The 17,413-nt window shown below is 34.4% G+C and overlaps 1 protein-coding gene across 10 annotated transcripts in view; it reads left to right on the plus strand.

Annotated features, from left to right (window-relative positions):
* Fut8 (fucosyltransferase 8) overlaps positions 1 to 17,413 on the plus strand; it is a 171,646-nt gene that overhangs the window by 30,920 nt on the left and 123,313 nt on the right. For 6 of the 10 annotated variants that reach the window (XM_048361753.1, XM_048361756.1, XM_048361752.1 and 3 more), the window contains one exon: positions 15,952 to 16,041. The exons of the other annotated variants lie outside the window; for them this stretch is intronic. The gene's annotated coding sequence lies outside the window, so the exon portion shown is untranslated. The remainder of the gene's footprint in view (positions 1 to 15,951; positions 16,042 to 17,413) is intronic. 10 annotated transcript variants of the gene reach the window in all.

A 17,413-nucleotide genomic window follows, 5' to 3' on the forward strand; every position in this document is an offset into this window, starting at 1 on the left:
TACAAATTTGTTTTGGTAAGCTTTGTTTCTAATAAGAATCTTTTCTACAAAGCTATTCTTCATTCTTTTAGACAAGTATTTTGGAGTATTCTTTCTTTCTTTTTTTTTTTTTTTTTGGCCAGTCCTGGGCCTTGGACTCAGGGCCTGAGCACTGTCCCTGGCTTCTTTTTGCTCAAGGCTAGCACTCTACCTCTTGAGCTACAGCGCCACTTCCAGCCTTTTCTGTTTAGTGGTGCTGAGGAATGGAACACAGGGCTTCATGCATGCTAGGCAAGCACTCTTGCCACTAGGCCATATTCCCAGCCCTGGAGTATTATTTCTAAACAGTTGAAAAATAAATTATAACACACATGGATATATTCTAATTATTAAACTGTGATGTGGAGAATGGAGTAAAAAGCTGAGAACTGTTTAGGGAATACATCCTGGTGAAATCTGTTGGTTTTAGCTGTGAAATGTATTTAGCATGAGTAGATAAGAGACATCTACAGGATATTTAAGTTTCATTGGTGAATGTGTAGGAAAGGATGGGAATGAGATGAATTATGTGAAGCAATTTTTAAAGCATGGAAGCTTACTGAAAGATTTAAAAAAGCCAGGAATTAGACCCAACAAAACTGAGGGTACCTGGAAGATTGCAGTTGTTTCTTGTAGACTGGTAGTAGGAGCTAGGGCACTCTAGCTTATGGCTCTGATTCAGGAGAAAGAGTTGATTTGATATAATTGGGTTAAAAGTCTTATATTTACCACTTGTTAACTGGGTAAATTTCTTTTGAGAAAGGCCTTTTTATGTAGCCCACACTGATATCCTTCCTGTCTTGGGGCATGACCTTAGGGCCTAGGTGCTGTCCCTGAGCTTTTATGCTTAAGGTTAATGCTTTTTTTTTTTTTTTTTTTTTTTTTAACACTTGAGTCATTGTACCACTTCCAGCTTAAGAGTCTCATGGACTTTTCTGCCTAGGCTGGCCTTGAATTGTGCTCCTCAGATCTCTGGCCTCCTGAGTAGCTAGGATTTTAGGTGTGAGTGTGTGTGCCTCCCACATTCTAGGTTTTCAGATGTACACCACCATACCTAGCATAGTACAATTTTTAAAATTAAGTTTCTGGTTTCTCATTAGTTGAATAATGTAAGAATGTTTATCCCAAAGGTTGTAGTGAGGATTGAGTAGAGTCAACTACATGAAAGTGCATTGCAGTATTAGCTAGGTACTTAAAGAATGTTTATCTTGTTTTTTGAAAAAGCTTTTGATGTGAATGTGTATTAATCTTTTTTTAATGATTAATGGAAGCTTTATTTTTCTTTTTTCTTTTTTTTTTGGCCAGTCCTGGGCCTTGGACTCAGGGCCTGAGCACTGTCCCTGGCTTCTTCCCGCTCAAGGCTAGCACTCTGCCTCTTGAGCCACAGCGCTGCTTCTGGCCGTTTTCTGTATATGTGGTGCTGGGGAATCGAACCTAGGGCCTCGTGTATCCGAGGCAGGCACTCTTGCTACTAGGCTATATCCCCAGCCCCTTATTTTTCTATTATATAGTTTTCCTATTGATTATTTGAACACAGAGGCAGTACTTACAGATAACTTAATAAAGCAAAACTCTTAACAAAAATGAAACAATTTTCTACTTGTTGACCTGATATTTTTATACTTTGAAAAGAACCAGAGCCTTGTGGGCATAAAACTGTGTTAGAAAATGTTAGACAAGAGAAGGATCTGAGGAAGAGTTCTAATTTGGGAAAGGATGGTGAAAAATTTTTATAGGGCTATATGGCAAGGATGTGAAAGTGCCAGTGGAAAATTCTGAAACCCTCTCCCACTCCTTGGTGGGGATTGAACCTTGGGACTTACATTAGGAAAGCTCTTTACTTTTTTGAATTATGGCCCAAATCCTTTTGTTTTTGTGTTTTTGTTTCTGAGATAGGGTTGACTTTGTTCAACGTGGCCCTGAGCTTGAGATCCTGATGACTCTGCCTCTCCAGTATCTGGAGATTACAGGCATGTACTACCATGTGTGGCTGAATTCTTAGTTTTTTTTCAGTGTCTTCACAAGTAGATTTTTCGGTCATTGGCTTTTCAGTTTTTTCCCAGCTCCCCAGTCCCTGACTCCCAACTTTCCAAATACAAGGGCCTATTATCTTAAGGTTCTTGATTTCAGAAGGCAGTTATAAAACTTAAGAGATCAAGGAATTAAATATGTTTTACTACTCTAAGTTCTCAGTTTTTGCTTCTTGTTATTCTTTATTTTGTTTTAGATCCTGCTATCTAGATACTCTTCAGTAGAGGAAACAATGATGTGTGATATGAAAAGCTTCAGAGTAGATGTGCCTGGGAGAGAGATTTGAATAGGGTTTTTGCAGCAGCTATTTTAGTTGATGACACATCTTCAATTTAAATTCCAATTGACTTTTTTCACTTTGCCTCATCCCTCTGTAATGAATCTAGTTGAAGTCAAATGAGCTCATTTTTGATAGTTGGTTTGCAAACACCAATAGATGCATCCAACCTTCCAAAACTTAGAAGCTGTGCATTTCATTGAGTTCAGTTTATGACGGACAGTATCAGCTATTTATACATACATATGTATTTCAGTGCACTACCAAGTTTCTGCAGCTACTTCTTAACACTGTTCATTCTTCTTGTTGGGGCTGGGCTGGTGTGGTATGCGTCTGGATATGTAGTACAGACTGGCCTTAAACTTGTGATCTTTTCTCTTGAGCTTCCCAACTGCTAGAATTAAAGGCATGTGAAAGAAACTAATAGGTCCTACTTCATTATTGGTGATCCAGTCCCCTATAATACAATCTCTAGTTTGCAATTAAATTATATTTGTCCCTTTTGAAATACATAAGTCTTCCTACTGGTTGCTAGTTTGCCTTTTGCCTTGGAGCTTCTTGTTTCTCTTAGTAATGTTTTAATTTAAATGCCAGGCTTTGTTGTTTAGCATCCATGGAAGACTATCCAGACATTAGTTACGTGTGAATATTTGGCCATCACATCTAGGGTTATTGGGGGTGTTTCTGATCTTTTGAGAATGGAGAAGTGTTTTATTATTATTTTTTACTCTTTCCTGATTAAATTCACTACAGACTGTGACCTTTTTTTTATTTTAAATGTAAGGTTTGAAAGTAGGGCTTTGTGCTTGTTAGACAGGTACTCTACTGCTGAGCCATGCCGCTAGTCGCTTCCTTATCTCATACTTTTTTTGCCAGTCCTGGGGCTTGAACTCAGGGCCTGAGCACTGTCCCTTATCTTATTTGTGCACAAGGCTAGTGCTCTACCAGTTGTGCCACAGCACCACTTCTGGCTTTTTTGAGTAGTTTACTGGAGCTGAGTCTCATGGGAACTTTTCTGCCCCAGCTGGCTTCAAATTGCAATCATCAGATCTCAGCCCCTAGTAGCTAGAATTGCAGGTGTGAGCCACTGGCACCCAGCACTTTGTACTTTTGAAACTAACCTGAATCGGAAAGAAATACGGAAAATACATTTTGTATTTGACTTAGATATACTATCACTATGGAAAACACATTTGATTTTACTGTGAAGTTCTTAGGTTACATGTGTCAGATACCAATTTTTGTTGTTGTCAAATATTATTAAATATTTTTTCATAAGTGATTTCCATAGTATTACTTTCTCCTTTTGATAGCCAATGGAAGCTAGAGTAAGATTTATCTAAGATTTAAGAGTAAACCACTGAGGAACCTTTTTTGTATGTATTACTTTGCTACTAATTCTCCATTTGTGACTGTTGGTAATATGAACCAAATGTTCACTAGCCTAAAGTTCTTCTGTATTTGAGGAAATTCTGTTTTTAGTTTTACATCTTAAATCTTGGGGAAATGTGAAAGCTTCTTTTATTCTTTATTTCTTTCAAAGCAAAGAATCTCCATTTAGTCTTGATTGAACTTTCTATTTTATATTGGCAGTAATGAGAGTATGCAGTTGAAAATTTCTATCTATTTTTTTTTGTATTCTTAGAGTGTATTTATCCAGAATTCCAGAAGTTACATTAAAATGACATGAACTCTACCACAATGATAACTGGAAAGTCCCCCCCCCCACACACACACAAACACTTGGGAATTAAACTACATCCTTTGAAAAAAATGTTTGGGTCAAAGGAAATCTCAAGGGAAACCAGAAAACATTTACATTGAGTAAAATATTCCTTTCCCTTTTATTTCTTGAAGTAATTGGGACAGAACTGATGTTATTACCTCTTTGCGAGTTTGGAATTTCTGAAATGAGTTCTGCATAGAGTTTATTTTCTGATAAGTTCTTTTATTTACTAAATGGATATAGGATTATCAAGGTTATATATTTCACCTTAGATGAAGAAAAATTCTATCTATTGAGGGCATTTTAAATGTTCTATAGACACATTTTAACAAAAAGAACTTCCTCTTTGAATAAATTACCAGGAATTAATTATGGTGCTGATTGTATCTTAAAAATGTAACACAAAATGTATCCTAAAGTGTGCATAATTTCTTCTGTATGTTATATCTTTTCCAAGAAAATATACAATTAATATTATTTGGAATGCTTTAGAAAAAATTGTATGTGTTGTTTATTGGCATCATTCATATGTGACATTTGGGTCATAGACTTGTTTCATAATTTCATAAAATAGACCGCATAATGAGAAAGAAGAAATGTAGAATATAAGCTTCCATCCAAATACCAAAGGGAAAAAAAATTCAGTGTACTTTTTCTTCAAAACACATTAAAATCCAAGGAAGCTGAAAAAGCTTTTTGCACTTATATAACAGTTTATACTCAGTAGTTACAGAACAAAACAAAAGAATATAAAATATATAGGAAAAAAATTGCTTTTTGCTATGAAGAAATCATCCTATCAGATTCCTTAGTTCATTAAGACTGCTTTTGTTATTACTATTTCTTTAAAAATATGAAATTAGTCAGTTCCAAGAAAAGCTTCAGAACAGCTGTAATTACAGCTGCGGATTTAGTCAAAATAGGGGTTTTAAGACTGTTTACTACTCTTTCGCATCTCTTTCCTTTGACCCAAATAACCCAAATTTAGTTGTAAAAGTTTGTGGTATGCTCAGGATTTTCAAAACTGGGGAGCCAATTGTATGTTGATGTGATGATTGCATGTGACCACGTTCAAGTTTCCGAAAACTTTGAGTTCTACTGTTTTACATTGTGAAATAATTTTTTATCAGCCTGCGTCTACATTGGATTTTGCAGATAAGCATGTATTCCACACAGCTTAGTGATTTTTATTAAGACCAAAGCATCTGCTAAAATTACTCAGAGGGATAATAGTTTTCAGTGTAAATTTGAGCTAAAGTTGACACTATTACAAGCTGACTGCTAGTAATTGTAAAAGCCCATATCTGTGCTTAGAAGTATCTTTTGAAATTTTGCTTTAGTAGGAAATTAAAAAAAAATCCCATTTAAAAATAAATTCTACTTATTCTAATTGCTGGAGCAATATGTATTGTAATAAATCAGAAGCTAAATGCACATCCTAGCCTTCCTCCTTCCTTTATAGCTGTGTTATCTAGGTAGTAGATAGCATTTTAAAGTTGAGTATTTAATTCTTATGTCTGGAATTGGCTCTAAAAGTTATTGAGGACTATGGGCAAGAGCAGGGTTTGATGTCAATTTTTCTTTTCCAATTACCATCTCTTTTGCAGGCGCTAGTCATACTGAACATTAATCATAGGATGTAATCACATAACTTGGATTCTAACCACAGTTGTTCTGTATTATCTACTCTGAATCTGATTCAAAATTGTAGTGGCATTGCTAAATCATACATGAGGAAAGTGTGAAGTCTTCTGTAAAACCAACAATTTAACACCTTAAATCAGAAAATCAAGTAAAATGAGATGAGGATACAAAGCAGTATAGAACCCAGTTCTTAGCTTTAAGTGCAAGTATCTGCAAATATAGGCATTAAAATAATAAAACACCTATTACAGGATGAGTAAACTTGGATTTTTAATCTTCAGACCCAGTAACTCTTTAGATCTTAAAGAAAGTTTTTGGCCAACTATCTTACTACAGTAGAGGGAAACAGTTGTTTTTATTTTTGTATGATACAGCTCTTCCAAGAAAATACACAATTAGCATTATTTGGAGAAGATTCTTTGCACTGTGTATTGGTTTCATTGGTATATGTCATTTAGGTCACAGACTTGTTTCATTGCTATGTAAAATAGCATAATTAGGAAGGAAAAATGTAAGCTTCCACAAATTGACAAAGTAAGTAAGCATTTGTCCCTTTGTATATATCTTTTCTGCTGTTTGAGCTCTTGAATAAGAGGAGACAAATACTTAACTTAGGTTGCCATATGATAGAAGTCTAAATTTGGACTGTCCAGTAGCTAACAATTGGGAATGGAATCCTTTCAATTCTGGGGATGGAGCCTTAGGCAAGTGCTCTGCCACTGAGCTGTATAGCCAGAGGTCTGTATAGCTAGGTGTGGGCTTGGATTTTATATAGAGCCCAATGCATTTTCCATAGAGAGCTCGTAGGAGAAGTGCATAGTACTTATACTTAAAGCATGATATTCACTGATTCAGTGAGTTTGTGCTTCTGTCTAGAACCTTTCAACTTATTTTTTTCCTTTTATGAGATTTATGTTTATAATTACATTCATTTGATGAGTATTTCTCAGTCCCCTCTGCCCTGAAAACTTTTAGGTAGGATTTATTTTAATATAACAGGGTTCAAGTAGAAAGAGAAGAAGAAAGAATCATTTCCTCTGGTACTGAGATTTTGAACTCGGCATTGTGCTGGCTAGGCAGGCACTCTACCACTTAAGTCATGCCCTTTTTGTTTTAAATTTTTTTTGTACATAGGGGCTCACATTTTTGCCTGAGAGGGCTTTGTCCCTGATATTCCCTATTTTCATTTCTTGCTTAGCTAATAGATTACCATCTATCTCACTAACTTTTTGCTCAGGCTGCCTTGGAATTGTGATCCTCCTGATCTCTGCCTCTTGAGTTGCTAAGATTTCAAGTGTGAGTTACTTTTCCTTTTTTTTTTTTAAAAAAAGCTAAGTAAACTTACTACATCAAACAATATATTACATGCCTTTCCTAACTGTAAAATAGAAACATGTTCCTTGTAAAATTTAGATAATGGAAATAATTTTACATATTTAATGAGCAGATTTGCAGCAGATGGAAGTGCTTTCACTTCTGCTTCTTTCTGAAGCCCTAGGGTTCATGGGCAGTTGCAGTCTAGTGAATCATCAGCAGCAGTTTAGATTGAAGAGTATTAAAAATTTTATTTTATGAAGCAGCTAATGAGTGGGAGAGATATGCGTCCTTGGCTAGTGCACTTTGTATGTTGCTCTTTACATATCCTATTTTCATTGGCTACTGACCTAATTTCAATGAATTTAATTTAAAAAAGTCAGAGAGTAGTCTGTAGGACTTATAAAGCTAAACAACAGTTATAGGACTTGCAATATTTGTTGAGAAATACCAGATTAAAATAGTAGAATAAAATATGCTTTTATCATCACTAATTTCTTTTTTCTGAATCAGTAGTATGCTGATATCAGTATATAAATAAAGTTGTTCTTTCTATGACTTGTGTTTTATTTGCTGTCAAAGTAGCTTTGGTTTAAGTAGGGCAAGAGAAACCAATGCTTGCCATTTTTGATGATAGGTGGTGGTAGTAGGAAAGGTAGGAATATACTTGGAAAAAAGAATACAACTATTTAGGATGAATTTAATGGGAAAACATGTTTTGAGGAACATCGTAGAGTGTTTTAAAATTACTTATATATGAAAATACTAATTATTAAGGAGCATCAGAATTTATAATATTTGAATAAAAATGCTATGCCAAATAGAGATTTTAAAATTTTCTGTTTTATTACCTAAAATACAGAAGTCTCTAAGATTTGAAATTGTCTTCCCTATGTTTTCTTAGATATGGAGAACCCAGAGCCTAAGTTTGTAATATTTTTTGAGTTAAACAGCTTATACTAAGTAACGTCAAGGTAGATACCTTCAGTTACTCTTTTCACATTTTCTATCATATTCTTTATGTAGCTGTTATTACATGGATTGCCTGATTTATAACTCTAAAGTGGGATGAAACATCAGAACACTCTAAGCAACCCATCATTGTATTATTCCTTTCCTTCAGTTTGTAGTTATATAGGACCTAGGCCATGATTGACCTGGGAATGTCTCAGGAAAATTCTTATAAAAAGCAATTAGATATCTGTGACAGTAAATTTATTAAATGTTTAGTAAAACAATTTGTATCTATGCTTGTTGCCTTCCTGCTTCAGGAAGTTAGCCTAAATTTTAATAGTGAATTCAGATTTGGCATTCACATGGATTGTCTTGAATTATTTCTCTGCTTTCGTGACTTTGGACAAATTATTAAATTTCATTTTCCTCCACTGCAGTTTGGAAATAAAGTAACCATCTAATAGCATTGTTTTTAAGATTGGAGATAGTGGCAACTAATATTGTGAATGATTAATTTCTGAATTACATACATAATATCTTACATGTATAATGTAATATGTAAAAGTTGTGGCAATAGTAAGTGGTTGCTGTTACTTTATGTTAGTACCAAGGATGTAGCTTAACCTGAAATTGAAGCTAACATGAGGTATGTAAGTGGTCAGACCTAATTGACCAAGTTGACAGTGATTTGAAGGTAAAGTGTTTATTAGAGTGTGTTTAAGGATAATCTTCAGGGTAGTCATCTAGAAAGCTTGTTAAAATGTCAAGTTTTGTGTTTGTCAGAAACTTAATCTCTGAATCAGAATTTCTGGCCATTGGATCTAAATTCTACAGATTTACATATGTAATAACAATTCTCATTCACTGTGAAGTTTGAGAGCTATCTTTTTCAATTATTCTTTTTGATGCCTGAAAAATGATTCAACGATGAGGAATGTAATTCAGTGTAGTATACTTGCCATGAATGCACAAGGACCTGGGTGGGTTTAATCACCAACACTGTAAGCTAGCAGGCTGATAACCCAACCGAAGTTCTAGTGGTTTTTAAATAGTTACTTTTCTTTGGTGTGTTAAGTTTTCTATTTTGTTGATGAGGGAGGTGAAACCTTTTTTTCTTCCATTTTCATTTTTACATATGACAACAATTTTTTTCTATGTTAGAATTGGTGTGTGACACTTAACTATTTAGCTGGTATTTAGCAAACATTGCTTATTTAACAAATACAAGTATTTATTAAATGCTTAGTAAATAGCCCTTTTGGGGGTGTATATTTTTAACGTTTTTACTTATTCAAATAATGTAATCTCTGAATTAGGATGGGGAAGGAAGCAGATTGAGAACATGCTATTAGTAAAGCTAGAAAGAGAAGGGCAAGAAGTATTGCTTGTACTAACTGGCAGGAAAAAAAACCCTACAACTAATTTGAATAACATGAATAATTAAAAGCTGATGGAACTTTTAAAAGCATTTTGGTCTGGGCTATTTTATTACTCATATTAGTTAAGCAAATGAAAGAGTCATGCCAGGAACATTAAGAACATTCTTCTTTTGGGCTTTATCTTTGTTGACTTGATGGGAAGTCTTTAGCTTACATTTTCTTTTCCTTTTCTTTCTTCTTTTTTGTTTTTTGGTAGAAAATCAAATTACAGTGTTTGGTGTAGACTTTCCCTCTTAGATTCTTGAGGTAAATTCTTATAGGTGCTTCAGATCATAATTTTAAACTTAGGTCTTGGAAGACTATTTGTCATTGAGTCTTTGATTGGTATCTTTAGTTCCCATATCTTTTTTATTCCAGTATCTGTTTAAATAATTCTTATGAGTAATATAACTGTTTTTAATATCTATAATTCTGTTTCATTCTCCAATTTGCTCATCTGGGCTTTGTAAAGCATTGTTAATGAAAGCTGTATCGTATAGTTCTCTTAGGAGCATGCTTAGATTGAATGAAATGAAAATATCTTAGTAATTCTCTGCTTTAAATACAAGATAACATTTTGTTTATTTTAAACTCAATCTGTCAGTACAATGATGTGTTATTTATATCTGAGACCTTAGACCATTGTACCATACTATTTAGAATTCATATGAATTATTAAAACTTTCTATAGACTTTTTACTGAGAGTAAAAATCTGACTTGTCCATTAAAAATCTTCCTCAACATTTTTGTAGTAACATTTGAGTTTTATCAGAACTAGCTTCTTGGTTTCTGCAATGACAAAGAGAAAGAAAGGGAACATTTTTAGAAATTGGGAGCAATGAAGTATAGAAGAGGAGAAAAATCAGACAAACTCTGTTATGCTCCTTTATTGTAAAAAATAATCTGAAAGTGGTGGTGATGCTAACATTATGGTGTAGAAGTAGTCATAGGAATGGATTTAGGAGACACTGAGATGTAGATGTTTTAATGTAGGATTTCTGTTTCTCAAATACAGTTAATAAAGTGGTTATTATAAAATTTGTTTTTGCTTCTGTGAGCTAGTCTCATGTGTAATAAATAATGGTATATTTGTATTTGTCATACATTCCAAAATATGGACAATATTGGAGTTAGAATAACCTGAGTCACTATCCTTTCTTGTCATAGCCCTATTTTTTTGGCCTGTAACAGACCTGTAACAGTGTTAGGAAATTATCATTAAATTTTTATTGTTCTAAAGATGATGTGCAGAGCGGTTACAGTTACATAAGTCAGGTAATGTGTACATTTCTTTTGGACAGTGTCACCCCTTCCTTCACTCTCTGCCAGTTTTTCCCTCCCATCCCCACCTACAAGTTAGAGAATTCATTTTCAGCATAGTGTCTAGTGAGTACCACTGCTGCATTTTTTACCCTGTTCCTCCATTTCTATGCTTCATCTTATACTCCTAAGGACATATAACTGAACAAATAAGACCAAAACAAACAAACAAAAAACAGAAGTCAGCAACAAAGAAAAAAAACCTTGTTTCCATTTCCGGGAGTTCATTTTGACAAATATTATTTTGTATCATCAGAGGCACTTAGGTGTTGAGCTTTTGTGTTCTCCTAAGAATATCCTTCTTTGGTCTCACTGTGTATGAATCACTAGAGTCCTATATGATTTATCATTTAGATCTAGCTTCCACATATGAGAGAAAACATGCGCCATTTGTCTCTGAGCTTGTTTTACCTCACCTATCAGGATTTGTTCTAGGTCCATCCATTTTCCTGCAAATGATAATATTATTCTTTCTAGTGGCTGTGTAAAATTCTATTGTATTTTAAAAAGCTCTTTTTGATTTTTTTTTAATACTGGAGAAGAGCACAATAATTTATTTCTTTTTACCACAACAGAAGTTTTATTACCAATAATTATTTTTCTCTTCAGTGATTTCAGAATGTTAATGGAAAACTTCATATTGCTTTATGATTAAGAATATAGTTTCTTAAATGGACTATCATGAGTTTAAACCTCATGTTTGTCCACTTATTAGGAGTGTGACTTGGGCAAATTATTTAATACCTCATTTTGCCTGAGCTGTAAATGGGGATTATAAAGTATCTATTTTATAGGTATGTGTTGAGAAGTAAATTTATTTGTGAAGAAAGAATAGCAACTATATTAAAAATGTGCCCAGTAATTATTATTATTATTTGCTGTCTACTACTGTATTTTCAGTAAACTCTGAGTAGAACCTCTTCCCGTTTTTTTGTTTTTTTTTTTGTCAGTCCTGGGCTTGAACTTAGGGCCTGAGCACTGTCACTGGCTTCTTTTTTCTCAAGGCTAGCACTCTGCCACTTGAGCCACAGTGCCACTTCTGGCTTATTTCTATATATAAGGAATCGAGCCCAGGGCTTCCTGTATGTGAGGCAAGCACTCTACCACTACGCCCTTTTCCTAGCCCCACAACCTGTTTTATATTTAAAATTTCAGAAAATTTGATTTAAAGAATTATTTTTAGATTGGTGTTTGGCTCCTTTCTTTCTCCTTTCCTCCCTTGTCTGTCCTCACATCCCTTTTAAACTGAACAATGTTATTCAGACTTTAATGTGCCTAATGATTACTTATACATAGGTTAACAGGTGCATTCTTTTTCAGTAGTTTTGGAATAGTTTTAAGATACTGACCTGCTAACAAACTTCCACAGTAATCTGAATGTATTTGGTTCTAAGTGATTCTCAGCTCCTCTGTTCAGTGTATTATAAACATTTGAATATTTTTTTCATTTAAAAATATGTTGAGCTTACCATATCCACTAAATCAGATCTTTCCTCCGTCATTAGTATCATTATCATTTTCTTGTATAGGCAAAATTATCCTAAGTCATTTTAATATACAGTAAGCCTATATACACAGAACTATCACTTTAATGATTTGAGGGAGTTGCTAAGAGGCTCCATTTTATGTCTTCATTTACTTTTGTTTCTTTTGCAGTGATAAAGTGCAGCTGGCCAGGATTCTTAAACTGAAAGACAGATAATATGTTGGTCTGAAGTTTTCTTTTCAGTGAACTAAACTACAAAGCTTGATTACTTGAACTTCTCTTCAGGACTGTTTCCTATTCCCTTTCATCATTTTTATAATCTTATTAGGACTATTCCTAATTTCTTAGCAGTTTTTTTTTTTATAGTAACCCGAACTAGATAGAAAACTTCATTAACAAAATTGAATAATGTCAGAGGTAGAAATTCAGAGTTTCTTGTATTTCTAAAATTCTGTTTTTTTTTAATTTAAAGAAGAGAACTTATATTGCTTCATTTTTTTTATTGACCCTCATGTTTTTGAGTGTTTCTACTATCTTTTTTTCAGTATGTTGCTTTCTAAGGTTGTGTTTCCTCTTCTTTATCAAATATACCTCTATATGTCAAATCAGGTGCCTATTTTAAGGGAGAGGCAGTAAGAATTTTCCCTTGGATTATCTGTTTTGGGCAAATAGTTTATAAACTGATCAAGATTATATTGACCTTTATTCCACAAAGTCATGATAGACTAATTAAGATCAGGAAAATAATCCATACTAGATAGTTCAGCCAAGAAAATTTAATATAAAGGATATATTTGCTGATATGAGAAGGGTTAAAAATATGAAAGGAATAGGGAATTGAGGTAACACAGTAACTACAGGAATCAGTCACCATACCAGCTGCTGCTGGTATTTCTGAAAGGTGTTGTTTCTGGGGGTGTTAGAAATAGCTGGTGACTTCTACTGTTACTGCTGGCGTTGAGGGCCTAAACTAGGGTAGTGCTGACACACAAAAAAACCCCTGTATCTTTGGTGACCTTTATTAAAAGTATGAGGAAGTTTTCTGACAAAAGAGAAAAACAGTTTTTAGAGTTCTATTTTTGATAGCGATGAGTATTAAAGGGTTGATTTGGACTTGAGAGATAAAAGGTGAGTAAACCAGCATTTATCTTCTGACTCCTCTTCTGATGATATGATGGCATGGGCATTTGGTCTCTGGGTCTCTTGCCTAACCATTAGGACCTCAAATTGTAATTCTGATGAGGTTTGGAAGGAAGCCAGTTGTTATTAATTTCACAACAGATATGTATCACTTTGGAATGGGACTAGTTCTTAGAAATGTATTGCAAAATGATGTCATTGTGTAAACCTCATAAAGTATACTTAAACATGCTATGAGATCACTAGATAATATAAACTTAAGGGACCACCATTGTACATGTGTTATGTCACTCACTATGTGACTGATTCGTGATTGTAAGTGTTGTAGTTAATGGGACTCGGGGGCATAGGAACAAAGCCTAAGGTAATCTCTGAAATTACTGTTACAGTATTTCTTGGAATCTGAGATTTAATCATTGGATACTGATTCTTTGGCTCTTGAGGGGTTTCTGTTTTTTTTTTTTTTTTTGCCAGTCCTAGAGCTGGGACTCAGGGTCTGAGCACTCTTGTCCCTGGCTTCTTTTTGCTCAAGGCTAGCACTCTGCCAGTTGAGCCATAGTGCCATTTCTGGCTGTTTTCTATTTATGTGGTGCTGGGGAATTGAACCCAGGGCTTCATGTATACGAGGCAAGCACTCTTGCCACTAGGTCATATTCCCAGCCCTGGGTTTCTGTTTTTTAATAGCCCTTACTTAATAATTTAAAAAACAAACCAAAGCCAAAAAACAAAACAAAAGACAGGTACAGGTGGCTTATAGCTGTAATCCTAGCTATTCAGGAGGTGGAGATCTAAAGATCCATGTTGTAAGCCAGCAGAAAAGTCTGTAAGAATCTTATCTCCAGTTATCAGTGAGAAGTGAAGCTTGGTGTGGCTGTGTGGCTCAGGTGGTAGTGTGCCAGCCTTGAATAGAAAATCAAAACGAGAACACAGGGCCCTGAATGTCCTAGTATTGGCCCCAAATTTTAAAAAATAACATGATAGGAATAATACTAATAACCAGAGGTTCAGCCTTGGCCTTCAGTGGTAACCATTCATTGAATACATTATACCTTCTCTGTCATTCTCTTTCTCACAGAGCTTCTTATATGGTAAGAAGCATAGGAATCACTTGGGGGCTTTTGTAAAAATGCTTCATTCTGATTCTATATGCTCCCAGAGAGAGTATGGGTTTCTTCATTTTTAGAAACCAGACTTTATTCTTCTCCAGTTTGAGAACCACTGGTTTGGCTTAGATCCTCTGTTGGGTCTGGGTTTTTGATAGTTGAGGGAGTTGATCATAACATTATCTTCTCTTGCAACCTGCCTTAATTGTCTAGAAATATGCTGGGCAATTTACCAGTGGGCATATACTTCTGAATATGTTTTTTTTTTTTTCATAGTGCCCTGGATACAGAGGCTTGTCTATTGTGGATTTTCTGGAAGGTGTGCAGCATTTCAGTGTACATGTTTAAGGGAAACTGACTAGTGGGGGATAGGTTAAAACAGCAAATTAATGCATCTGATTACTTGTTTTCTTTAAAGTCATTATTGCTCTTATTATTGGTTATTCTTGATAATAGGACTATCCATGGGCTTCAACAAAGTATTCAGTTTGAATTTATGCTGATTGCATTTCCTCACTTTTAACAACTTTCATGTACTTAAAATTATGAAAACATAGGGTAGGGTTTTGCCTTGAGCAGAATAAATAGCAGTCTTTCTTAGTGGAACTTTGAGTAGAATCTAGTTTTTGAAGGTGTTAATTGGTCTTTATATCTGAATTTTTACATTACCAAAGTGTACCTGATCACATGAATAAAGTTAATCTATTATTCAGTTGCCATCCTTCATGATCCCTCACAACCCTTCCCCCTTTCCTAGATCTTTTTCTTTGTCTCCACAAAGGAAAGACTCCAGGTACTTTCCTTTTGGTTGTTGATGCTTATTTAGTGTTATCCTTAAATTTTTAATTCAGGCTGTGGATAGAGATATCATTTATCTCAATCAGCTGGGCTGAAGTTAACATGAAAGTTAAGGATTCAGGGAATTCTTACTGAAGGGTGAAAAAAGAGGCTCAATTTTAGAATCCTAAACAAAGCATTTTGATTGGCATGTGGAGACCCCTGCATGCACACAAACATCCACATTTGAATATTTATAGAAGATAATCTGTCAAAATTACTGTTATTTTAATTTGTCAAGCTTGGCTGATTGCTGCAGTTGGATGTTAGTTGAATTCTAGATGAGGAACTGTAAATAAGGTCTGGAGTGCTTTTTGTCCTTGAAACCTATTTGAATACTTTTGTTGGCTCCTCCCACTACCTTTTTAAACTGTAGAACTGTTACCAAACCTTCATGTTCTTCTGGGGGGAGGAGGGGAGATTAACGTAGGATAATGACTAAAACTTATTTATTTATTTTTATTTTACTAAACCTACTTACATTTAGTGATCAGGAATTGTTTAAATACTTTTGAGTATTTCTTTAGTCTTGGCTTTCAAAGGAGCTGTCCCTGAAGAGTCAAGCTCAGAAATATGTGTCTTATTTGAATGACTTTATGTGAGTTAATGTTTCATGTGAACCACAAAGAAATGTATTTTTCCAGGTAATTAACAGTTCTTTCTTTTATCCCTTTTTAAACAGCTGATAATTTTCATGACCCATAAGCAATAATACCTTTATTTGGAAATACCACATGGTTTCATCAGATTCCTATGTTCTAGGGGAAGAAAGGTAAGTTTTTTTTTTTTTTAGTGAATATTGAAATAACCAATCAATATTATTTCTTTCGGTGGTTTCTTCTCACCCAGAAACATTATGCAGTATTTATTGATGGAGTACCACTGTTCCTCAATGGTATCTACTGAGACTACATTGTTCAGCTCTAAAGATGATATGGTGATTTTTTTCAAATTCATTTTGAGACTTATCTCAAAATCAAAGTGAGAATTTTGAAATAGAAGTCTGTGTGCTCTATATGTTAGGCCATAGACATAGACCCAAATGTATAGACTTTATATAAGCCACCTGATTTAACCAGATACTTTAAAAAGCATTCTTTTCTTTCAAGGGTGTCATAATTATAAAGACATAATTCATTGTTTTGTTATTTAGTTAGAAATTATGAAGTGTTCCTTAGGTTTTTTAGGTGATTTCAGGGATGTAGTATTTTAGAAATACATATTTTACAAGTTGAGAGTGGAACTTTTATATGATGTCCTGTCTTTTACAAGCATTCATCATTCATTCTTTTTTTTTTGGCTGGTCCTGGGCCTTGGACTCAGGGCCTGAGCACTGTCCCTGGCTTCTTTTTGCTCAAGGCTAGCACTCTGCCACTTGAGCCACAGCGCCACTTCTGGCCATTTTCTGTATACATGGTGCTGGGGAATCGAACCTAGGGCTTCATGTATGGGAGGCAAGCACTCTTGCCACTAGGCCATATCCCCAGCCCTCATCATTCATTATTATTTGGTCACTTTTATTTGCAGATAATTTTTTTCTAGATGATTCATGTAAACTTTCAATTGTTACTACTTTTTCCCATTGTTTTTGTGACTAGCTCCAAATAATTTTCCACATATCTTACCTAATTCCTCATTATCTTCCGAAGAAAATGTATTCAATTTTAAGGCTATTTTCTGGCTAGGTAGTAAAAGTGTTAATAATTCCTTACAATGTTAACCTAGTTCCTAATTTTATAATGGTTTGTCATCTGTTTACTGAATAAAGTGTTCAGATATGTCTCTTGTACATAATGCATCGCAAGTATAGAAATAATAGTAAAATTTACATGTATGAAAAATGAAGATACCATTGATATATTCTGTTGGACTTGGCTATTCTGATATACTTGCTAAGTTTGGATACAGTTACAATAGTACATTTAGATTTCTTAAGGTAAATTAGATAGAATTTTCTCCTTAACCATCATGCTGCTTTTGGTTAAGTAGCTTACAACTCATATAAATAATATTTCACTGTGATTTAAGAAAAATTAGCTGTTTCTTGTTATAAGACCAGCAAACATGGCCAGAATAAGATTTCCCAAGTAAATTAAATTTGATAAAGATTAATTCCAAGGTGATAGCAAAAGAGCTGAGTATTG

Source organism: Perognathus longimembris, chromosome 14 (genome assembly GCF_023159225.1).
Source record: "Perognathus longimembris pacificus isolate PPM17 chromosome 14, ASM2315922v1, whole genome shotgun sequence".
NCBI lineage: Eukaryota > Metazoa > Chordata > Mammalia > Rodentia > Heteromyidae > Perognathus > Perognathus longimembris.